At 40.4% G+C, this 25,758-nt stretch overlaps 1 protein-coding gene across 1 annotated transcript in view; it reads right to left on the reverse strand.

Annotated features, from left to right (window-relative positions):
* The window catches only part of FOXP2 (forkhead box P2), a 444,921-nt gene that overhangs the window by 375,637 nt on the left and 43,526 nt on the right, over positions 1-25,758 (reverse strand). The gene's annotated exons all lie outside the window — the stretch shown is intronic.

Here is a 25,758-nt window from a genome sequence, read left to right on the forward strand (position 1 = left end):
ACATCATTTGCCACCATATTAGTCCCCATCTTGAAAAGTATCCTCTGCTTTGGTGTCCAGCACAGAACACAACTCAACAGAATTAATCTGCAAAAAGGTTCAGAGAAGAAAATGTACATGATCAAAGGATTAGAATGATTTCCATATGAGGAACACTTCAGTACGCCACAACTATGCAGACAAAAAGAAGCAACTTAAGGGAGGGCATGACAGAAGACTACAAAACCCTGAAGAAGATGGACAGATTGCTCAGACGTCATCTGTTTCCTATCCCTTGAACTCAGGAGCTGCCTAGTAAAACTCAAGGTCAAAAGAAAAAGCAGGAGTTTCTTCTCCACAAAATGGGTACACATAACTGTGGACTCCTTCCCAACGATGCTGTTGATGGAAGGAGTTTCCATGAGTCAAAAGGGAGAGTGGAGGCACCCTCAGAAGGGAGCCTTCACTGGAGACAGAGGTGAACTATTGGCCCGAACCAGGATGACCAGTCCTACCTTGTTGTATATTAATCTACGCTAGTGCTAATTCATCAAATTCTTATATCCATTTACACCAATATATTAACCGCACGAGAACCAGAATGACTGCATTAGGTACACAGGGAGTCCAGTCTTACTTGCATTTGAAGTATAGGCTATATCCTTTTGAACTGCAAAGTGAATTCCCGTGGTTCTCTGGACGTTACTACATGCTTAAGAAATCTGACTGTCTTTTCCAAAATAGCGTCACCACAGGACAAAAAAAGATAATCAAATGAGGTAGCAAAGTCTTACTGTAAAGCAGCAGTAGCCTTCCTCTCCCCGGTCCACAGTCCCAAAGCAGTCAGGGCAGAAGGCTACAAAGCAGCGTTCTGCTTCTCAAGTTCTTTACTGGTCTCATGTGTTTGAGTCTGTAACTTCATCCATGTGTTCCAACTCAGTTCAGCACTTATATAAATGCAGGTCAGCATCTCCATGTCCCAAATTTCATCTCAAAGTAAACCTTAAAAATCATAACACTCTCTATTCCAATATCTTCTCTTTTGCTTTAATCTCTAGGATACAGCAGTGTTTCTGATTTATTTTGGGTAAGTTTAGATCAATTAAAATTCCTTCAGGGAAGCCTTCTGAACCAGCAGAAAGTGAATGACTGTCATCAGGAACAAACACTTTTTGCTGTCATGGACTGGCATGTCACTTTTCAGCAAAAACTATGTTAATTAATTCCATCCACACCTAGCAGGTGTACCAAAGGAATATAGCCAGTCCTTTTTGCTGTCTTGCTAGACACAGATCTTTGTGTCTGTGAACTGAGTATCCCTATATGGAGACTTATGCATTGGCACATTATACGAAGAGCAGCCTGTACTAGCACAAAAAAAACATAACAGGACAAAAATAACTTTGTTCAGACATCAGTATGCACCAAAATCCCTTTTGCAAGATGCACAAATTAATACCCTAATGTTTCCCCCCCAAAATCAGAAATTTTCCACTACATCTACGCACAGACCTATTAACATTCTTTTTAGACTCGATGGTGAGGAATTTGAATTACTGATACTTTTTTTGGTCAGCTCGATATATCGGATCAAAGTATATTTACTGTTCTATCTATTCCCCCTCATCACTTCTACACTCCGCAAAAGAAGAGGCTGCTATGATGTTTGCTGCTCTGTTTGCTTCTGCAGCTCAAATGGCTACACTGAGGATGAAAGAAAATTCACTGTACAGCATGCTAATGATCAAAGAGCCGTGTCCTACTGGCCTATAGCAACATTCTGGGCCACGGCTCCCTTTGACCATTTGTCCAACTTCTCTGTTTAGAATGTAAAATCTTAGGGGTAGGAATATAACCCATTCAGCTCAAAAGGAATCCAAGTTCTGTTTGATATCCCGCACGTCACTGTGATACTGACTATAAATAAGAGCAAGCTGTAGCAAACAAGAACTGAATGTCTTAGAATTTGTCTATGAGCAAAGACAAGCTTCTCACAAAATTGCAAAATTCAGAGACTGGACTCCAAGTATACTACAGCAGGTAAAATACTACTGCAGGATAAACCCTTTACAAACAATTTGATACTAGTAATAACAACAGTTCAGAATTAACATTGCCACTACTTCGATGTTGAGCAAGGACACCACAAGAACAGGTATTAGAGGACAGCTACCTACTGGCTGCCAAATAAAAAGCGGTGAATGTCACTCTTGCCACACGCGGCTTCAAGTTACGATTTAAAACTTCACAAAATCTTCCCATGAATGTGATCTTGGCGCTCTCACACAAGTGCACATGAAGGGGGAAAGGTTGATACACAATCACCTCAGCTAAAAGCACTGGGAATCAACTCACCCCCAAAACTGTGTAAACTAAGAATGCTTTCTTTTCAGCCACCTGTCATATATTCCCATCCAAAGGTTAAACGAGCGTTCATGCCTGCTTTAAAAATTAATTCCAAATATTCCAGAATTCAATTATACCCCTGATGGAAATCCACTCATATCAAAGATGTATGAAGAAATTTTTACATGAAGAATTCCTTAGCTTACGGTTTTTATTTCTGAAACAGCACACTGATACAAGTAACCTATAAAATTAAAGACACAAACATATTCCAGAGTACACATATACTAATATGGGCTATTAATAGCTATGCCTGTGTGCAAGCTCCCACCATTTCCATAAGTTACCTAAGACACAAAGTAAAAACTACACATTGTAACATGATCTTATTTACATTAGTGTTATGGGAATTTTTTTGGCAATTCATAAAGCCACAGCTGCATTACAAAGACATCCCAAATAAGCATTAATAAAATAATTTATCTCATGGTTGCCACTTATTTTTAGAATATATTACAGAAGAATGCATTAGAGAAAAAGTATTTGAGGAGGACTACACAAGCAAGTTTCTCAATTGTTTTAGGATTATACGTCTTATTTACCAAAAACGGAAGAGCTCAGGTCCCTGACTAAATATGCTATAAATTCCGTTTCTGTACGCAAGTATCCTATTAATTTTACTTTCAATACCTATAGCCAATTGGGTGAAACTAAGTAGAAGACTAGAACAGGATTTGGCCTGAAATCACCACCTATAAACAATCAAGGACCGGATTGGAGTTTTGGTTCAAGATTGAGTAATATTTACTCTCGTATGTAACTGTACAGTCAGTCTAATGTAGCATTACAATCATGTGTCTTTAGTTCTGTGTTTACCAGAAAGCCTTTACCCAGAAATCTTACCTCACAAAAACAATCACTGCTTGGCTAGTAAATGCTGAAACTTCTGTTATGGAAGAGACATTAAAATAGGGCAACAAAAGACACAAATATACTTGTGCAAAAATCCCTCCCAGCTGATCCCTGGTATCATTGTCCTAATCTGAAGACAACACAACGAGTAAACAAGGGATCAATGATGATGCAAATAATTAAAATGTTATCCTGCAAACCACTCTGAATGTTGTTAAACTGAATTAAGCTGTTTGGTTTGTCTGCAATTTAAGGAAGTTTATTATGCTATAATCAAAAAGTCAGTATTTCAGAAAACAGCAGAGCTGGCACTACTTCCCTTCTCCTACATTAAAAAAAAAAAAAAAAAAAAAAAGAGAGAGAAAGGCAAGACAAATTATCTATCCACAGATAAAACAGTCTTTCTACTACTAGAACCCATGTATTGGTGCCATTAAGATAACTGATGACCTTCCCTATACTTTGATATAAATCTCCTGCAGGGCCTGAAAACACCTGCTAAAATTTGTAATATTTTCAAATCTAGTCCTCTCGTCACCTGTGTGCTGAACTCTTTTGGATCAACTCATTAAATGTTAGAGAAATACTCCTTATTTCTCTTGCAATTTATTCAATTTTTTAAAGAAAAAAAAAACCCACCAAAAAACAAACGAACCACCAACATATTGACCAGAAACACAAATTTAAAGAGGACAGACCGGCATAAAACCAAAGGTAAGATCCATCTTTGAATAATCCCTTGCACAGCTAGCTGTCTGCTATCCAAAGTAAATGCCATGTACGAGAGAGATGATAGAAGACAGGCTAACTAGCAATCTAGAAAAAATAAAAGTAAAAATCTATCCGGCAATCTGCCAACAAAGATATACTGCTGGATTTGGGTCAATCACATGGAATGGTTGGTAAGTTGTTATCAGACCAACACACAAGCTCGGGGAGGTTAAACAGGTAGTGGTATGCTGGCATAGCACTTCTTGCAGCAAGTATGCCTGGGAATATTTTTCTCCAGCAATCCCCAGCGGGAAGAGTGCCGTCGCCTTTCTCCGATATTCCTCCCAGCTCCGTCTGCCCTTCTCTTTCCAACACGAGATGGCCGTTCAACATAGGGACACACAGCAGGATCTGAAGATACAAGCGCTGTGTTGGTTCAGTATGATTCCGGACATGCAGCATCACACACAATTCAGTCAGGGCTCTGCAATTGACACCAGCACTGACGTGACAATAGCAAGAATTTCAGATTTTTTTTTTTAATCCACCTCATTTCTAAATGCTTTTGATCCCTGTCCCCTGAGAGATCACTCATTAACACACCTCACAGAGCTGCAGCGCTCCTAGATGGGGGAGGGGGTGGGGTGGGGTGGGAGGGAGTGCAAAAGGCTCCTGTAGAGGGAAAGATGTGAGGAATTCCGTAAAACTTTATTCAGTTTTTCATTTTTTTCTTGCCCCCTCAAATTCTCCTTTTCCTCTGTCACCCACTCTCCCTTTTGCTGAAAATGCTGTCTCCTCCTGCAGCCCTGGGAGGAACACATCATGCGTGTGGAGCCAGAGGGACAGAGGCAGGAGAGGCGAGCACTCGGTGACAGCCGGGATGCCTCCTTGTCACCCTAGGCAATGCCGGGACACGGGAAGGGCTTAGACAGGACGGAGAGAGGGTCAGCAATGCTGAAGCCAAAGGTACAAGGGCAGGAAGTCTGAAAAACAGACTCTGATAGACAAAACCGTGGAGACCGTGCCAGGCTAGACAGTAGGAGCATATGCTTATTTGAGGGAATGATTTAAATTGTTATAAAAAAGAAGGAAGACCTAATCTAAAAATGTGAACACCACTGTGCCTGAAGGGATCTTGTGGAGCGACCTGTTTGCTCCTGGGAGTTGTAAGCAGGACGATATCCTTGAGACATCTTCAAATCCAAAATGTCCCTTCTGAACTTTGGCAGACTGGGATGGAATTAAATGTTCAGCTAGGCTGTGGAGTTTTCTATGAGAGTTTGATTTATTTTATTGTCATCGTTATATGGGCTGGTATGTACTTATTTCGCAAAGCGATGCAAGACACCTTTTTGAGTAACTGCTATTTGTGCTCTTTGGTTCATTTCACACACACAGAGCATACAACGCCCTGGGGTGAAGGCAAGTTTTCCAGAGAGGCTGCAGTAGCACAATGACTTCAGCCTCTTTAAGCTGGGGCTGAAGCAGCCCTACCTTCCCTCATCTTTCTCCTCAGCTCCAGCTGTAGACTCCCATTCTTTCCTTGTGCTGGCTTGGACATTTGTGCAACTGCAAGGTGAGACAGATCAGGGAGTTCAGTTATTTGAAAACAGTCTTGCAAAACAAGTGATCTTCTTTTGGCCAAACTGGGACATCCCTGCCAGGGCAAGAGAGGAGTGCGAAGATCTGGCCAGGATAAAGGTGGGACCACCTAATCGTAACGCAGCTTGGCTTGCACTGATGAGGAAGCTCATCTTGTGCGTCTTGGTGTGTAGAATGATGAACACTTCTTCCAGCGGCAGAGGCAGCTACAGCACCACTTGCCCCTTCTTCCCAGCACTGGACACTGAGATGTGCCAAGGCAACTGTGCATGGAGCTACATGGTCAGCCATGCCAGGGAACTACATTAAAAGTAACGTGACAAAATAAAAGCTGTTTTCAACCTTACAGAGTCCAACTTGCAAACCCACAAACCACTGTATGAGCATCTTTAGAGGCATGGCAATGAGGAGAAGGAACCAAAAGATGCTTAAGCTAGTGCTACTGAAGAAGCATTCCTCGCCCCATGATGTCATTAGCGTACGGACTCCAGCAGTCAAAAAGCTATCGGCTATCGCCGCAGCCATCATCCCCAGCTGCCTTCCCCTCTGTTCCTCTCCAGCCCAGGAAGACATGCTACAAAGAAGTGCAAAGACCCACCCTACACATGAGATGGAAGCGCAGACCTCGGGGCACAGGTGTGGGCTCTGCCACAAGGACAGGCTGCAGAAGGGCAGCAAGGGCTGCAGCATTAGAACGCAGCAGCTGCCGGTTTCGATTTACACGTCTGAGGGAAATGGGCCCCATTATTAGAGTGTGTGTACACCAGTCTCGTGTACTTCACCAGATTAGTGTTATATCTGTACAAAGGTATGTGCATGGTTGTGATCGATTCTCTGAATAGCCCATTGTCAGTATTTATATTATAAAGTGAAATGTAAATCGAAGTAAAAGGCTGCTTTTTGGCCTTAAGATTAACTATTTTTAAAAAAAATTCCAAAAGGAGAGCCTACATTCCACTTTACATCACTCATAATTTTAATCATTTTTGGTTTGTATAATATATTTATCACATTTTTTCCAGATGACGTGGCTGTACTTTAGATAAAAATATATAACTTAAATATACATTGTCTACATTATTTAGAGCGCATATGAAATCAATTGCAGCCCATCATTCTACTAAACTATTGTCCACCTTTCAATAGTTTAATAGATACACGAGAGTAATCATTAAATGAAACCTTAATATGAACTATCAGTTTGTAAATAGAGCAGCAAAGTACAGTATGACTGAATTCACAATTCAAGAAATTCTATTTTTTATATTAAGTAATACTAGGTTTGCTTACATATTCATTTTTTCCACAATAAAATAATAATAAAAAAAACAACAACACAACACCAAACAAAAAAAAAAACAGTTAAAGAGAAAACGGGGAAATACCTTATCTGCATTTCTCTTGCAATTCCATTTGGACAACAGTATTTCCTAAACGTAGCCTATTCACTGCTGGGTATGTAATTACCTTCAGTTCATAGTCTAGACATTAATGCTTTCGTAGTATTTAAGACTCCTTGTAACATGCTTGCTGCTTTAAGTAAGCAAGGCTAAATCTTGACCAGATAAATTAGCAAAGAATGCAATAAAAGCTGCAATAAAAGAACTTTATCCTCCAAACCTTCAAGTTGCTGCTAAATGAGATTTCTTTGAAATGCAGATCAGTTGAACTAGATTAGTGAATTTTAGCTCCTGTCAACATCATAACAAAATACAAATACAATTGTTCACTGGCCTTATCTCCATGCTTCCATCTGCTGCCTTGTTATTTACTTTCCTTGATTTACTATGCAGATCTAAATAAGACACATCAAGGAGGGCTTACAACACAATGGCTTCTTAAGCTTTACATCAAGGTATTTGAAACTGAAGCCCTGAAAGGGCTGCCATCAAAGACATATCTCTAATGAACTTCCATATCAGAGAAGGTTTGGTATTTAATACTGCTGTGAAAAGAAAAAGCTACAAATCAGAATGGCCTATGAAGGAAAATGTCTGCAAATCTTGATGAGATTAGCACCTACCAGAATTAATATCCCAATAAAAATGATATCTGGTTCCTTGAAGAGTTAAACTTCCAACCTTTACAAAAATAATGCCTAGTGTCACAATGGGAAAACTCAGCTGACAAGGTCGAAAGGTCAGGGCGGTATTTTTTTTTTTCTCCACAAAATGTTCAAAAAGCATTTTTGCTAGTGGCTTGATTAAGATACTGTTGACAAACTAGCCTTGGAATGAAACAATTAACACAGACGAGAGCGCAACTATGGTACTTTCCGCAACAGCAGAATTTTACAGTATCTTCAAAAAAATTAGCAACAACTTCATGGCAAAACAACATAATCTAAAATGACAGCATGCAACGTTTGTTCATCAATTTTACTATTTCTCTTTCTCCCCCACAGCAATCTACAGCAGTGCAGGATAAAATCTTCTGTCAGTTTGCTTAAAAAAACAATCCGTAAGTGCCATTTCTATTACATGCCATGGCCCTGCTCGCAACATGCAATAAATGAAGAAGTTTCTTCCTCATGATTTAAACTCTCTCCATATACACATGATAAATAACTACAAACAGCTTAAAAGTTTCCACAACCCATGCATAACCTTGTGCACTAAACCGTCAGCTCTCGCAGCATGCTCCCATCTGACAGGAATTTTTTTTGCTAGGCACTAAAGTACATAAACAAATGATACTTTTCTTTCTTAAGAAAGCATTTCAATCATTTATGTTCTTCTATAGCAAGGGAAGATCCCACAAGCATGTTCCATACCGTGGATCAATCAGCTCCAAACCGAAGTAGACATGTTGTATGCTCCAGTGCCTGGAAATGATGCTGCAGGCTTACCAGATGATAAAAACGGAGGTATGCAGTGTAGGGGAGCCCCACATGGCACCCGCTAGCTTCTGGGCATGTCAAACTTCACAAGTACCCTACAGTCAATGACAGCAAACACCTTCCCTTTTCTTCTCGCCTCCAAACATACACTTGCTTTTCTACCCTCCTTCCAAATTACAGGCAGTCTTCCAGAAACAAAGCCCCCAAACAGAAGCAGCATCCCATGGCTATACGGCAGAAACCACAGTTGGCTTTTTTGCTAGATTTCATTTCGTACAGGCTGTGTTCCAGGCTTACTTACAGCCACGAGAGACCACTACCTTTCCTTGTTTAATGAAATGACAAAACAACAGATTTGCATATGTAGAAGCAGGTGCTCTAACAGGTTTGACTACTTTGACCTAAAGCATGTAAAAAAGATTTATCAGCAACAGCTGTCCCTAAGGTACTGGGGCTCTGACGGACAGTCAAAACTTTACCATCTGCACTGCCGTGTGTTAAAAATGACAATCTGAATTAAAAGCTGGTCAACAAATCTCGTATAACTAATGCTTTCCGTATCCCCATCCATATGTTGAATTCCCAAGATACACAACACTTGGATTATCTATTATAAATACCAGTCTTTAAATAAAATAAGACAATCTAAGAAGACGTGAAAAGTAAGTCTGTGTGAGTTGCTACTTATTCATGAAACAAGCATTTAAACAATACTTTGAATGTACATAGGTTTGAAATGCTTCATCAATTTCACATCATGATATAAACGTCTACTCTTTTTAAAGCAGCATTGTATCTCTTTTCAGAATTAAGAAATAGCTATAAATATTTATGTGGGCTAATTTCAGCATTTACAGTGCTACATAATTTTTTAGCTTGTGGATTATTAACCAACACAATTTTTGTTTAGCATAACTTCTCTGAAGCATTTCTAGAATGCCTGGACAAAAAACCTGGTTGGTAGCAATACATTTCAGAGCATCTCTGCGTTCTCTGCACAATGAAGGTGTCACATGCAAGTGAGGCTCACAGTTTACGTTCTAATTTTTTTCCATATGAAGAGGAACTGTGTTTTTTTCTCCCAGACCAGAGGAAGGAACCTGAGAGTCTGAATATGACCCCTTGGTGAACACAGTGACTTGTTCTGGAGCTATGCTAGCAGAAGGTAGCACCATATGCCCCAAGCCCCAACTTGGATGCTCTTTCTACAGTCTAATGTGCTTGTCAGAAGATGTTAAAATCACGGATTTATTTTCTCTGGATATGTTTTATTATTGTACAAAGTAAAAATAAAGGATAATACAATTATTATGACTTTATAGACTAGCATCGAAAACATATTTCCACTGGTTTAAACTGCAAGACCTTTTCTTCTTGGTGAACAGTTTCTGAGGTGTTTCACGATACAGAAATCTTGTGCCTGATATCAATCAGACCTATTCTAACTCTTACTGATTACAAACTAACTACATTCTAAACTTTAGCATTAATAATTTTCCTTCTCATACAAGTGTGGAAGCTCTTTACCTGAAAATGAATGAAAATTACTGATCTTTGCTACACCAGATTTCTCTGAATTTTAAAGGGTTTTTTTAACAAAATATTCAGAACACCATAGATCTTACAGGCAGGAAAATTACTAAAATAAGAAAAAAATAATCCATGGAGTGCATACTGGAAGCAAATTTAAAATAACAGAAAATGTGCTTCACGTTTCTAACGATAATTTTAAACGTGGTGGCACATGTAAATTCATTCACTTTGTGTTTTGTTCTTTAGTTTTCAGAAGAAGGAGAAAAATTTTATTCTTAAGAAGAAATATATATATATACATACGCATGTATATATTTACAGCCCCTGCTGAGAGACAGGAGGTACTTTTTCCTCAGTGAATAATGAAACTATCTTGTAGAATTTTGCAAGATTCAAGTGATCTTTCAAACAGTTACAATTTCTTGCAAAAACAATGTAGATTTTAAAAAAGAAATACAATTTATTTACTCACTAGGTTGTAACTGTCTGTTGAGAGCTATAGTGATCTCCTCAAGAGCATAAATATTTAGACAAATTTTAAAATGTGTATTATATACTTGACAGAACGTATTTACATGACAGCTCAGAGCTTAAGCAATCTGATCAGAAATACTTCCCCTATAAAACAAAGTCAAGTTAGGAAAAAAAAGCAGATCAGCCATGTAAAGAGGCTTGAGATTAAAAACATAACCATTTAGAAACAGATTAGCCATTTAAGTGTTTGCGTCAAAACTGTGATAACCTTCATCCTGCTTCCCGATTCACTGGATCCTATGTATGAGTTTATGAAAACCGAAGATGAGCCGCATACGGCATTAACTCTGTGTCTCCTTTTACTAAGCCCTTTAATTGCCTGCTCGTTATCTGCTGCCTTCCGCTCCCCCAGGTGCCGTGTCCCTGGCGGGCAGAGACGCCTCGGTGTGGGGGGGTGCCTGTCCCACCCCACCGCCCAGGGAAGGGCATTGGCTGGGGCAGGACATCACCCCTCTCCTGCCTGACAGAAAGCTGGAAGCTGGTTCCCTGCACAACACTGCTGAGATGATGTCCAAGAGCGACAGAGATGGAAAAAGGGTGGAAACAAGCCTTACACACCTTGTTGGCACTTAGGGGCGAGGGAAGATACCTGCCACCTCCCTGAAGCCCAGTACAGCTCTCCCCAAGGAGACCTACGGCTCTTTATCTTGGCGGTATTTAAAGGAATTACCTATTTTGGGGATCAGATACCACGTCTCTGGGTTTGGCTCACGAAGCCGTGACACATACATTCATCGGGCCCAGCTTCAGGACAGCACCGTGACTGCAGAGGGAATCCTCCCTCCCTCAGGAGACCATGAAGAGCAGGAGTCTCAGGACCTCGACGTGGCCAAAACAAACCACCAACACGAGACACACACATACAGAAATAGCTGGGAAATAAACTTACAGGCATAAACTCCCACTGCATTATGTGCTTTTCAAAAAGGAGAGAAGCTTCCTAAGGAGAGCGGAGCTGGCTCAACACACCCATCGGCCACTTCAACACGAATTGCTGCCACCAAGCAGCGGCTTACCAGAAAAAAAGGTGTGAAAGGTCTGTAAGAACACATGCATTGAAAAGCTATCGTGTCAGCAACCTGGAGGACCTTTTACACCCTTGCCAGGGAAAACAGGTCCCTCAGGGGAACTATTTATACTACAGAAAGATGCAAAAGCAAAGACAGAAGGGAGTAACAAGGAGCAGACCCAGAGCTAAACAGTAAACTGGAAACACCTAGTCAAAGAACTTAGGTTTGGACCATCCCCACTCGCTGTTACACAACACTAAAACCAGATTCATCCTACTTAACGTTAAACATCTAAATAGGATGCAAGCTCTACCCAGTGCGGAGCTCCCAGCAGAACCTGTGGCTCTCCCATGTACGGGGAGCCGGGGAGACTGCTGTCCTGGTCCAGGAGCATCCATGACGCACGTGATGTTTGAATGGATGTATCCAGCCACTCTTAGGATGCATCACAAGAGCGAGTAGACTGCAAGAACAATTTTCTTTAGAAGGGAGAAGGAATTGTTGGATACTTTTCTAAACATAATGCAATCATTTGAAAAAAATTCAACCTTAATAGAAAAAATCTTCCAAGTCCAGACTGTAGGTCAAGCTTCACAACAGATATCTCTGCAGAGTTACATAGACTTTTTTCCCCTTTATTTCAAACTGTTTAAATTCAGTGACTATTACGGTTGAATTCTGTAAACTTAAGGGTATTTAATAAATAAGTTATTTCACATACAGAACAAAACAGGCTTAGTTATATTTAGCTATAATTTATGACATCTGAATAAATCAAAAGCTAGGAAACAGGGGCAAAAAAATGCCAAAGATACTTGTTTTTAAAAGCCCCGAAACAAAAACCAAAATCCCAGCACATATGGACACCATGTATTTGTGGACTATAAAAAACATTATGTGTCAAAGAAATGATTTCTTATTCTACTGTCTTTTCAAATTATAAAGCAATCATTTAGACTTAATATTGAAAACTGTTGCCTTTTGTAAAAATGCATGTGCCTCGTAATGCACACAGAATGGTTTCTTCACACAGACATGTTTACTTAATATATTAAGTAGCATACAGAGGTAATCTTTATGTTCACAGCATATAAAATCATGATTATTAATATTTTATACTAAAATAAGGTGCCAATTGGTGAATTTTCAGATATTAATCTCCCTGCTGAAGTCTATTTCCTTAATGTTTACATACAGCAATTCTCTTTTAAATTTTAAAAGTGGGAATCTTAACAGTGGAAAAATACAATTATAAAATGTTCTTTATTTGCAATTAGATTCCAAGGTTGCAGAATACTGTATCTGTCCCAATTTTACAGAACTGCTTAAGGCATTTGCCAACCAAGTTTCAAGAGGATTAGCTGTAATGAAAATGCAACATATGTAAATACAACCATGTATTTAAATGTCAAATATTTCAAACACAATAGAAAAATTACAAATTCAAAGTTATCTTTCCAAACATGTAATTCTATCACCCTCTTCCATGAAAGGTAAAAACTTGGAAACGGCAATTTTGCACTGTAAAAAACACAAAAAAGTGGCGATACGTTAACTTAGCCCTCTTAATGTATCTCATTATTGAACTGAACAGAGGTTTTTTATGAGCACACAGCATGTTCCACCTTTTAACACCAATTCCACATACTTCAGATTCACCTTGTAGACTCAGAAGAAACTTGTTCCTTGTGCTGAAGCTGGCAAAAATAAGGTATGGTAGGAACTTTAAAATGCACCTTTGTGCACTTTGGGCATCTTGTTTATTTGACGTGATGTATAATATGAGCACAGGAGAATGAACGCAATTACACAGGAAAATAAAACCACGCAGCTAAAACTCCTCTGACTTCAGAGACATTTTTCTCATCTCTGGATGTGGTACAACCTTGCTGTGAACTCTTAGGTTTTCTACTACTTAGAGACAGACGGTTTCATACTGCTGAACAGAGATTACTGCTGTCTATCTAAATAGGGCTTACAGTGGCATCAGCATATTTTATTAACTCAGAACCATAAATCCTATTTTTATATGCTCTCAAAGACCAACACTCCTAGGGTCAGTTAAATTTACAACAGCGTGGCACCTACCAGGAAGAAGCTTCAAAGTGAGGATGTGCTCCTTTACAACAGCTCCTCAGAATTTCTGGTGTCTATTGGAAGTTTAAAAAGCAATACCCCATACCTGATATTAAACAAGTTTTCCAAGGAGATTTTTAGCTCACTGCAACATTACATAGTATCCCAATATACTTTAAACACGGAGGGCGGGGGGGGGGGGGGTATGTTTCAACAGTTCTCCCTCCGTTACGTGAGAAGCATGGTCTTTGCAGATGAGCAGATCTTAACCTCTGCTCTTCTGTGACTGGGACAGTGAACACCTGTAAAGGGAAAATCCCCACATTTTTGAGCATTCAAGCAATCCTCCTTTACGTTCCATTGCATATTGGTACATGGGAGTGCTCTTATTAGCAACAACAAAATTATTGTTGTATGTATTTCTCTGCTATCCTCTGATCTCGCAGAGGAACAAAATTATAACCTGTATATATACTGTTAAGGACTGACAGCAAGATGAAAACAGAGACAACAAAGTCAAGGAAGCAACAGCCTAAAATAATGCAGACATTTTCTATTATATTCAAACTCTATGAACCCAAAGATCATTTACAAAAAATGCTTGGTTTCTGCTTACATGTAGCTTTCTTCTACTCCCTCGGAATAAACGGACTAAGCATCATAGGCGACTCCCTAACAAAATTTTGACTTTACAGCAGCAAAGATGCAGTTATCTAGATAAACACTGTTTTTTCACTGAGGTGCACCAAACATCATTTAGCCCCAGGCAATCCTCGGAAATTCAAATCGCATCCTAGTGTCTCCTCAGGGGAAGAACCAGCCTTGGCATCTCCCTCAGATTGCTCAGTGACACTAAACTCTGCAGGGTAGTCAACAAGTTTACACAATGAAAGAAGAAGAGAAGTGCTGCACAACACTTTGCTGAACTTGGAAACACTAGAAGAAAATACATCCCTAACTCCATCCATTGCTCTGGTTTTCACTCCTTCAACCCCTACCCCGTAAGTGTCCTAAATCAAAACCAGCCATCACAAAGGTGAGTTTGCCCCACGTTGTCAGGGCAAGCCCTCCACAATAAGAAGAGTCCTCAAGTCCTTTCTAAGAATGGATCCCAAAGGTGGAATCATTCTATGTATCCCTATTACTTCAGTGATACTTCTATTAAATAGCTATAATTAAGTCAGTCACTGGTTCTTTAAAGATCTCTTCCTTATGCTAAAACCAGACTTGTTTAAAAACAGAGGCTGTTATCAACGTTCTACAATTTGGGGATCTGATTTTAAAATAATAAACCAATTGTAAACATGATCTTCTCAAATTGCAGACTGTTTACTATTTTATCTTATTTTTATTGTAACAACACTGTTCAGTGGAACGTCACTCTCAAATAACAATTTAACAATTTAATGCTGTCACTGCTATGAAGAGAAAAACACTAAGCTTTGAAACCATTTGATCTCCTCATATCAAAACTGCAGTCTTCTACTGATTTCAGAATCTACCTAATTTGCTATTTTGTAAAAAAAAGTAGAGACTACAAAAAGCAAAGAGCCAGAAGTAAACATTTTGATCAACCTAACTCTTTTGAAAAACAAAACTCTTGCTGCTCTTTTTTAGAGAAGTACCTTGACATTTAAAAACAAAGTAAGTGCATGTATGTGACTTGTTTACATCAGATAGAAATAAATCCCTCCTAAATGCACACAGCACAAAGTCTTCCTTTTGTAGTTTATGAATAATATTTAAGGAAACGCTTAAAACACTTCGGAAATCTTTTGACAATTTAGCAACCTCATCAATATAGCTGCTCAGATACCACGATGTACATCATCTATAGACTTCTGAAAAAGAAAAAATAATCAACTCAACACAAGCATGCCATTTTAGCATATAAAGAAGGGACAGGGTGCAACTATACTGCACGTACCAAGTAAGGTGTTGCAGTATCATATGGTATATCACCAGGAAACGAGAGAAGTGATGAGGCAGGAATAGTGATGACTTGCTATGACGTGCATGCCAACAAAAATACGGTTTGGAAGGAATGAATAAAGTGGTTGGCCCACTATGCATGCTAAATACTTTAAGCATGAAGACTTATAATAAATATGAAATTCAGCCACCCCAGTAAAATTACACAGAAGCTTCTTTCTTCAGATGCGTTCCAGCCTGCCTCTACATGAATGCGACACTAGCTTTGAGCAAGCTGCCACAACCTCTGGTTTCTTATGCCTCAAAGTTATTAGTACATTTTTCAATTCAGAGACTTCCCAGTTGGGCAAGCCCCCACTCTGCTCACTGTTTTACAAGAACACTGTCCTCAGAGATACAGTGACCGCTCACAATGAAGTCGGTGATTTTTTAAGGCCAATCAATGTGAACAGTTTCTTAAGAGGGGACAAGCAGGTTTAACAGCTCGCTACTACCACAAAGGGAATACTCCCTATCTCCTCTCTGCCTTCCTGCATCAGTCACTGGCTCCCACTGCTTATCTCATGCTGTCTACAGCCATCTCAGATCCCTTTGTAAGCCAACTCAACCCACAGAAATGGCATAAAGCAAACTCCCGCTCTTGCTAGGTTGGTTTTCCACTGTTTTACTGGGTGAATCTGACCCACAGAAGGGTCAGCTGAGCTCCAGATCCAGCCCAAGGGAGGCTGCAAGCCCACATACATGAGAAGAGGGAAAGGGGTGTCAGGCTGAGGGCAGAGGACCAGGGGGAAACCCCTCTCTTCAAAAATGGCAACAGCGTATCATACGAAGAGATCAGCCATCTGTGAATCTACAACTCCGCTCCAAAACTGGTTGTCTCCAGTTACAATGTTCAGTTCATTGTTCAGTTACAATGAACATATTTCTAGTTCGTTCATATGCTCCCTCCTTACTTTCTCAAGCACAGGAGCTTTTATCTTCCCGAGACCTAATTCAGACTTGCTTCTCAGAAAATGCTGAGATACGTCGTAAGAGCATCGGTCATCCAGTAGCTCCAATACCTACTGCAATCCTGGCCGAACAAGCCCAGATTCAACACCTCTCCCCACCCTCATGATGGTCCCTAGAGAGCCAGGTGCCTTCACAGCATCCTCTAATATAAATGGCTGTCAAATGTCCAACAAAGGGCTTTGTTTACAAAACCCTCCACATAAAATACCAGTAACTTACAACACTACTCACAGGCTCTGTGCAGATCAGGGGAAAATTTGAGGGCTACAGTCAAAATGGTACTCAATCTGTCTCACAATAAACCATATATAAATATGTATACCACTTCCTTTCAGTTTACACAATGGAAACAAGCACTGGGGTTTTAAGTTACTTGTTTGTTTATGTAGTTGGGAGCTGCGAGGAGAAAACAGAACAATAAAAGGAAAAAAAAAAAAAAGAGTGTTTTACTGAGCCATCGCATGTCCCATTAGAAAGCCTACTCTTGAATTTGCTAAACAGATTTACATACATGTTCTCCGCTGTTATGCTCACTTTCAGCCTGTGTTAAAGCAAACTGTGAAAAAGGAGGGGAGAAATAAGACTACTTTGTCACTAGCGTGTGCAGAGGCTACCGCCAACGAAAGCACCAGCTCAGCACTGAGAACTTTTAAATCATTCCAATGAATTTCTGGAAGAAAGGTCTCACACTTCCTGAAAACAAAACAGCAGGAACCAGGCAGAGAGATGATATTTGGGCACACATTTGGAGAACGAAGCACCATTTGGTCCTGCTAATCAACTGCAAGCAAGGCTCCCAGGTAGACATTATCCAAAGGTTATGTTCTAAGCTGTAATTAACGGTCAAAGATCTCAGGAGACAACAGATGGGCAAAACAAAATTACAAAAGAATTAGAGACAGGTTTCACTGGTGGTATCGACAGCTTTCCAGGCTACTACCTAGTTCCAAATTAATGATGACTAAGCATTTTGTCACCAACAACTTGAAAAGCAGTTGTTCAAGCTTTCAAAATGTGAAACTGAGCTTTTAAAGGTTTTCAGAACACAGGACTTTACACAGACTTCCCAACTCAAAACTTGAATAGAACAACTCTCCTCTATGGAAATATTGCTTAGAGAATATTTTATTACGCTGCCAAGTGCAACCCAAGATCCTAAAATGGACACTACACATTGTATATTGCCAAAGAATCTGCAGGAAGCTGCAGGTCCAAATTTAGACACATATCAAGCTGCTGATGCGCAAGTTTCCTGGCTGTGAACCTGTTTATTCAGTCCATTTTGATTCTCCCTGCTCACAGCAAAGCACAGGTCAATTTTTTAGCCACAGCAAATATCCGCAGGTTTTCCACAGAAGCATCTATATTCTCCCCTTGACAGCCGAGTTAGTTCACTATCAGAAGTACGTATCTGTGATAATGGGAAGATAGGGACTTTACAACGTGCAACACCTAGAAAAGTACAAGCTACTGTTCTGAGCACAAGTATGTTTTTATGCAGATTTAGGTATTATGGCAAATCAGAACCTCAACATGGTGACATTAGCATTTCATGTCAACTCCAGTGCCTTATATGATAATCTATGATTAAAGACATTTTGTCCAGGTGCAAGAGTCCAGGTTTCTTCTTTCATCTTAGCACAATCCCAAAGGATCTCTCCTATCATGTGACAGTGTTACTTGTCTCCCTCCAGAATCCTGGAATGGCAAGAACTACCGTCAAGACAGCTCCACAGCAGATCCGATCACAAGAGCTTTGCAGATGGCTCCAGGTGCAACCCTACTGCAGCTGAAGTTTACCTCCTGGTTGAGCACTGTCTTTCAAGACCTTCCTTCCCAGCTTGCTCTCTTTCGTGTTGACTGGACTGTTTCAGAACAGCACGAGTCAGCAGAAAATTAATGCCACACATAAAACTACAAAAAATAAAGCATATTTATCAACTTAGTACACTGAAACAATTTAGTGAAGTCTAAGAAAACTGGAGTTGATGCACAATTAGACCACACTGAAGTAAGACAGTATCACAGAGTTTACTGAAATTTTCCAATCAAATTATTTTGTAGCAGAAATCTCAATTTTTCTACTTTCTCTCAATCGCTGGTTTCTCTTAGAATTTTTTCATTCCATTATTTTAAATTTACAGGAGTATCTCTGAGATCCTCCCTCTGATGATTCTTCCTATTTCCTTCCCAGTTTCAGTCCTTCAAATATTACCCTGCCTTTTGTATCTCCCTCAGAAAGAAGGGCAGCTTTCCCACGGTACAAGCTACGGCTCTCCTCCTTTCATTCCTTCCATTTATAGTCTTCATCATTATGTTTAATAGAATGAAGGAACCCTACAGGTTCCTACTGAACAAAGAGATTTACAACAAAAATAGAAAACTGAGATGGTATTAAGACAGTGGAGTTTATAAGTAGCTGCAGGAGATGAGCACAAGAACACCTGGGAAAAAGTAAAGTATGATACTTAATGCCAAGGGAATCCTCTCTCAAAAATCCTTAAAATTTCTCTATTTTGCTGTCCACAGTACCCAGTAGTCAAAGACCTTCTGATGTAAAATATTTCACAGATACGTCAAGAAGCTCTACAAGGATACAAGGGATTTTATTATAAGCCAACAAGATCTAAAAATATGCCAGTTCTCTTGTAATAATGATTTTTTTACTAGCTTGTAACTTTTTAGTTTAGACCAATAATATTTGTACAACTGAGATTCACTGTGGCGTTGCCAGTTCTCAAAATGTTATTACAGATATTTTTATACCGGTTTTCATATATCCCATGTAACGCTAAAAGAACTTCATGTCTCAAAAAAAAAAAAATTGTACCTCCTTATCAGAGATGGAGTAAAGTTCAAAAATGCACACCTGAAGCCTTCAATCTACAAACAAGGCTTTTAAAAATATCAAAACCAATGAAAACTTTATCATACATTCTGATGCCTCTGAATTTTACATGAGTTCCTAAACACATGTGAAAAGGGTTTGAAATTACTGAATCCATTTTACTGTCCCATTCTGCTTCTGAAAGGTGACACGTAACATTCTTTAAATAAGTGGGACCAACACAGAGATGAAAAAACTTGGTGCTTTTTGATATAAAAGAGAAACTCATTTTGTTACAAGGCATAAGGAGTGATGCAGAAAGCCAAGCAAAAGCTGGAAAAAAGATGAGGACTGTGCATGTCCACACCAAGCTATTAGGGTCACCCTCAGTGCTAACTAATGCGTCCACATTTAAAATGTAGGATGTCTACAGAAAGCTGAAATCATATCAAAGACCATGGCTGCACATTTATTTTAACAGGGTTTGACATGTTACATCATGTTGTCAGCCTCAAAAGCATTGTAACAACTGGGAATTTGTTATGAATTCACGTTAAAGGCCTTTACACAGAGGGAAGGTGCTGACATAAAAGCACAGGAGAGGTACAAAAGGTAAGCACTTCTTGCCAGAGGAAGAGTCCCGTCTCACCCCTCTCACCTCTTCCCTTCTTCATAGGTGTCCATGTCAACACCGGCGCCAAGGAAGGCACAGGATAAAAGAAAGCGAGAAGTCTGATTGCACTTCCCAGAGCTGCTTACCTTCCTGAAGCCCCAGCTCCCTGGACTGGGTGGCAACACCCCTGTAACAACTTGCTACAAACATGGAACCTCCCCACCTGAAACCCGACTTCAGAAATTCAAGTAGGAGGGACAAAACAAGTGGAGAAACATTCAGCCCCTCAGTTTAAACTAGATTTGTGTTTGCTTTTAACGATGACATCATGTTTCTACCTAAAGCATGATGCTAACTCCCTCTGAACAGATTTATCTCTCTGAATAAATCTGTTTTTATTTTAATAGTACGCATAATCTGTGTTGAGGACAAGCTGAACGAGAGTAGAACGGACACTTATCACAACTACACAAAGCAGAGTGTGGAGGCAGCACCAGGCATGCTCCTGGGCAACCGAACAGGCACGGCCCAGCCCACCTCTTACAGAGAACAAATGACCGAGACAGAGACAGCTACACATCAAAATATCACACACGGGAACCAAAAGCAAGTCCAAAGAGCAATTGTTAGATTGGAAGGCAGACAATTTTAGACAGCAAAAGTTCACTCTCTGTGTTCCTACAGTTGATTACCATTCCTTGCCTTTGAAAATGCAGGTTTTATGTTACGTAGAAAAAATTCCTGTAGTCACAAATGATGTTCCAGTATCCAGCACCCAGCAAGATACACTTATGTTTACTTAAACTTCAGTCTGTAACTTCCTGTGGTTACTGTGATTTGTTAATTACTTTTGCTTCTTTAAGATAATGTAATTGGCATTTTAAAAATCTGGGCTCAGATCTTCACTGGACAGAAGAACATACATAACGTTTAATAAAAGAGTAACAATATACTACAGTAAGCATATAATAATTTAACTATATGCTATGTGATCAGGCTAGCAAGGGGAAACATCACGTCTATGCATGTCAATTTAAAGCTCCCATATTTCAATGCTCAACAATAACATCTCATCAATTTATTTATCTTCTTACGTCAGTCACTTGTATGAAATGGCACACAGTTTACAACTTAGCAAACAGAATGTATAATATACAAATAAACACTAGGGTTAAACTTCAAACAGAAGATTGGCAAACAACCCATTTGCCATTATGACATCAGTACCAAGGTTATACCTAACCTTAAGGACCAAGCCTTCAAGAATAAATGACATCTAAGAAAACCAAGGGTGTTTTGTTCCTCGAGGACATGCAGAGCACTACTGGCAACAGTCCTATGCTGATGTAAGACACAAATCAGCTAAAAACAGTGGCAATGAAAAAAACCACAAGAGCCAGCAAATACCACCTCTCAATGGCAGATCAAACTCAGCAGCTGAGCAGAAGGTAGTAGAGGACAAATCGGTTTGAGAGTAAGAAGTCATGAGGTCCAGAGACAGCTGTTACTGAATGATGTCTCTTAAGAGACAGGATATTTATCTCCTGTTGGAGGATTTAAGTCTGCTTTCTCCATCCATGTTAGACATTAGCATTCTGTTAATTGGCCGAAATAGCTTGTCAATGCTATTTTTAGTAAAGAACAACAGCCACTTTCATTCTTCAGGCTTAATATAAATGCACAACCCTACACAGAAAAGGGGAGAGGGATGGGAAGGGGAGGACTGATTCTGCCATGCGTACTCTTTATTGCTGCCATCCTGTTTTCACAGGGGAGAGCAGTATTCATCGGGGCTATGCACGTTTTCTTTCTTCTCTCTTCTCTTTGGTGCTGATGTCAACACATAGAGAGATTCCACTAGAAATGGCAGCACTGTTAATTATCAAAGGACACCCTGGGCTGAAGCTGCGCTGGTACACACTGTATCCCACACCTTCCCGAGCTGCAGTGCTGTGCTCTGCACTTAAAGCTCATGCAGACTCTAGCCTTTAGAGTTTTTCAAAATAATTTTGAGAATGCTAAATGTTACTGACCAGCCACCAGAAATTTTCATGGTCTGTAATCCACAGGTATTTTCACACTCTGACAAACATCTTATTGGTTGACAGTAACGTTCACCTTTGCAGGACCAGTAGAGGGTCTACTATCAGGGTGACTGAATGAGAATACCAAGAAGGGCATTCCAGGGGGTCTTCTAGTTCCCTCTAAACCACAGAGAAATAAAAAACTTCAAAGAACCCAGAAGGAGATGGGAAAGCCAGGCTAAAACAAATGTAGATGAGGAAAGTTATTATAGTAAAAATAAAAATAAAGTATGTAAACTTCACATTTTTCAGCTGAATGACAGTCCACATCTATGCTCACACTGTGAATGGCACTAAGCCATTAAGCATCTGTCATAAATTACCTAGCAGAGGACCTCAGAGGCCTCAGGGAAACAGTCATCATCAGTCATCAGTGTCTCAGACACCACATCATGCCTGATGAAGATGTGAATGCATTTCCATGTGGTTACTCAACAATAACTTGGGCTTCAGTAGGAAATTCCAAATCAAGTTAAAAGATCCCACTTGTGGCCATTCATTGAAAATCTTGACACCAATCCCTATTCAGTAAGGGGGCAGCAACCATACAGACACCTCAGATGCTTTCACCAGCTGGCATGCAGGCTCTGCCCACGCTAATAAACCAAAAGGGCCAAGACATTACTCAGGTGCTGAATCTGTGAATACAAAAACATAGTGCTCGCTTGTGTCGCTCTGACATCAACCGTCTGAATGAGGAAACTTGCAGGTCTGAGGTTTAGAAGGAAAACCTGGGAGTTTAATATAAAATGCAGCCACAAACTGAGAAGCATAGAAGCTCTCCTCTGAACTTACTCAGCCTTCAAAAAGATGTGTATGGAAATACAGATCTGCATTTATCCCACTCTTCTTGCACCTTCACGGAAAGGTGGAGCCACAAGCAGGCAGTTAAGAGGTTACAAGACAAGACAGTCCTACGTGGCTGTGCATCTAGGTTTAAATCAAACCAGCCACTGGACAAATAACAAGCCCAATAAAGCCTTTGATGAACACAGAAAAGGGCAGAAAACCGAGGCTTACTCTTTCAGCGAGCACGAGCAGAAATGGGTGGCATATGGGCTTTTACAGAACTAAGGGAGAGGACGCTGGGACTGGTAATAAACATACTAAGTGTCAAACACACTCCTAGTACTTATATGGACTGGTCTAGTTGAAGTAAAGGGCAATACTCTCAACCAGTACTCACAAAACACTCACAAAGCTCTCAAAAGTCTTCAGCACCCATAGTGACACTGGAGTATTTTGGGAAAGTGGCAAAAGTCAGAGACACTAATCTGTGGGCAACAGTTAAGAGGAAGAGCAGAAATCTTCCAGGTCTTCACCACAAAATGAAGAAAATCCAGGCACTGTAACAGTCTCAAATATTTTGGAGACCTGTAATGATCAGGGCCCTGCTCAGACTTACCAGAATTCCCAGCAATACAGCAACTGGATGAAATCCTTCGAACAGCCCACCCAAGCATGATACCAATAATGCCCCGAGAGCAAGCCTGCACCCTGACCTCACGTTTGGCAGAAGCATCAGCACCTCCTGCCAGCGCAGGAAGTAAAATGGATTAATGCTAGGCTGACCCCCCCTTGGAAGGATGCAGATGAGGCAACCAGAACAGATCTCGGGCACACCCTCAAGAAAATGTGACCCTGTTTCATGGATCTAACAAACAGCCAGAAGAACAGGGAGAACAGCTGATCATCTTCTCTATGTACCAACTGTATAGGGCCTTCGTGGAACAGAGAAAATGTTGTGCATTTCTGCTCCAGCACAACATCCTTTGATGATCCCCACAGCCTGGAAACCTCACATGGATGTATTTCAGAAGCATGCTCAAGTTCCAAAACAAGTAACATGAGGCTCATACTCCTGCACAGACTTCAGCTCTTTGATGATGGTATTTACCAGAACAAATGGGATTTGCCAGGCATCACAAGATTTGGGGAAGGAACTGGAGTTCCCGATGCTGCTACCGTAGCCGAAGTTTCCTGTATTTTGAGGAACGGCAGCCAGCCTGCTGAAAGGGTACAAGGCAGGAGAGCACACAGAGGGGAGACATACTTAGTGTTAGGTGATGCATGGCACGAGGCATCACAGAGGTTAGCTGGGAAGTGTATTGTCAGAAAGGGAAAGCACAGACTAAGATCTGTTCACAGACAAAAGAGCTCTCACAAATTGAGAGTTAATAGTTCCTCCAGTGATCCCATGAATTTGCAGTAATAGAACTTTTGATTCAAGTGTTCACCTCGGAACCCAGATGTTTGGAAAGAGACTGAGTCATTTGCAGAGATTCAGGTTTTGCACCTTTCTGGCACCCTTTATTGAGCAAACAATTGCAAAAGTAAATTAAAAAAAGGCACACAGATGATACACAAGAAGTTAACAGCAACGACTGCCACCACCATGATGAAAATTTCAAAGGTAACAGACAAGACACATGGAAAGACCCTGAAATGAACACAGCTATCATTTGAGAAGAAAGTAAAATATTGACAAGGTATATGAAAATATGCACCTATGATACTAAAAAGTTGCAGACCACCTATTGAACAACCAAATGCTACCTAAATCCACACAGAATTCCAGACCTATGAATACAGTGCCAAAACACCTTTTCCTCTCGGCAAGAAACAACCTCTGTAGAATTCGTTCTACTGGGATATTCTGCAACTGGCTGTAAGGTACCAGTAACGTAAAGCAAAATCCATCCACAGATAGGGCATGCTTTCACGAAAAGGGTGTATGAAGAAGGACACAGAAGCGGGGACACATTGTGAGGTACATCACAGTCGTTCATTATGCCTGGCACCCAAATATCTGATGTTTTATTATACCAAGATGGTAGAAAATGTGTCCATCTTGCATCAATAAAAAGAGTGAAAATACGCGTTAAGGCAGCAGATGGCAAAGAAAAGCATAAGATCCCCAGACAGCATCAATCCATCTGCCTGCCTCTATGTCATGACCTAACAAAGTTGGTATCTACAGTTGTCTATGACCTCAACCATAGCTCAGGCTGTTCAGATCGCCATCAGGAGGCGCAAACTGCCTGAAGAGGGCATGGGGATCATGTGGGGCCTTGTTCCTGACTGGAGATACGACCTAGGAATTGGGTGTCCCTCACAGCTCTGCAGAGTATGGAACTTCACTTATCTAAGCATGGAAGAAAGAAGAAACATCTAACAGGAGGTCCCTGGCACACGCCTGGAGCCAAGATTAACATCTCACCATTCAGACACCACATATCAACTGAAGATTCTATCATAGTTACAGAGACTAGCAAGAATATTCTGTCATCCACTTGTGCTTCAGAAGACATTAGAGTGCAGTCTTCCAGTGTGTAAAGGGAAGAAATCTGAAACAGGCAGAATCTTCTCCAACAGTTTGATTTACCAGATGAAACTGCAATGATGCAAATGAACAGCCTTATCTCCCCACTCTAAGGGTGTAAATACACAGATTGCTGAATTGCAAAGATCCATCCTTCCTGAATACAGCAGCTGCTTCCAGGGATGAAGAGTTAACAGGGATGCAGAGAAAGTCCACACTCCCCGGAGCCTCCTGTTTCTTGCCAAGTCCTCCTGGTGGCAGAAGGAGAGTAGGCTGGAGCAGAATGTCTAGCTCTAAAATTACCTCAACGGGGGCACTCTCATACAAAATGTCCATGCATCAGGCTTTATCATGCTCCTACCTCTTTATTAAGGGGAACCCTAATATAGTCTGTGACCACTTAAGTGGGTACTTGAAGGAGAACTAG

This window comes from Falco rusticolus, chromosome 5 (assembly GCF_015220075.1).
Source record: "Falco rusticolus isolate bFalRus1 chromosome 5, bFalRus1.pri, whole genome shotgun sequence".
Taxonomy (NCBI): domain Eukaryota; kingdom Metazoa; phylum Chordata; class Aves; order Falconiformes; family Falconidae; genus Falco; species Falco rusticolus.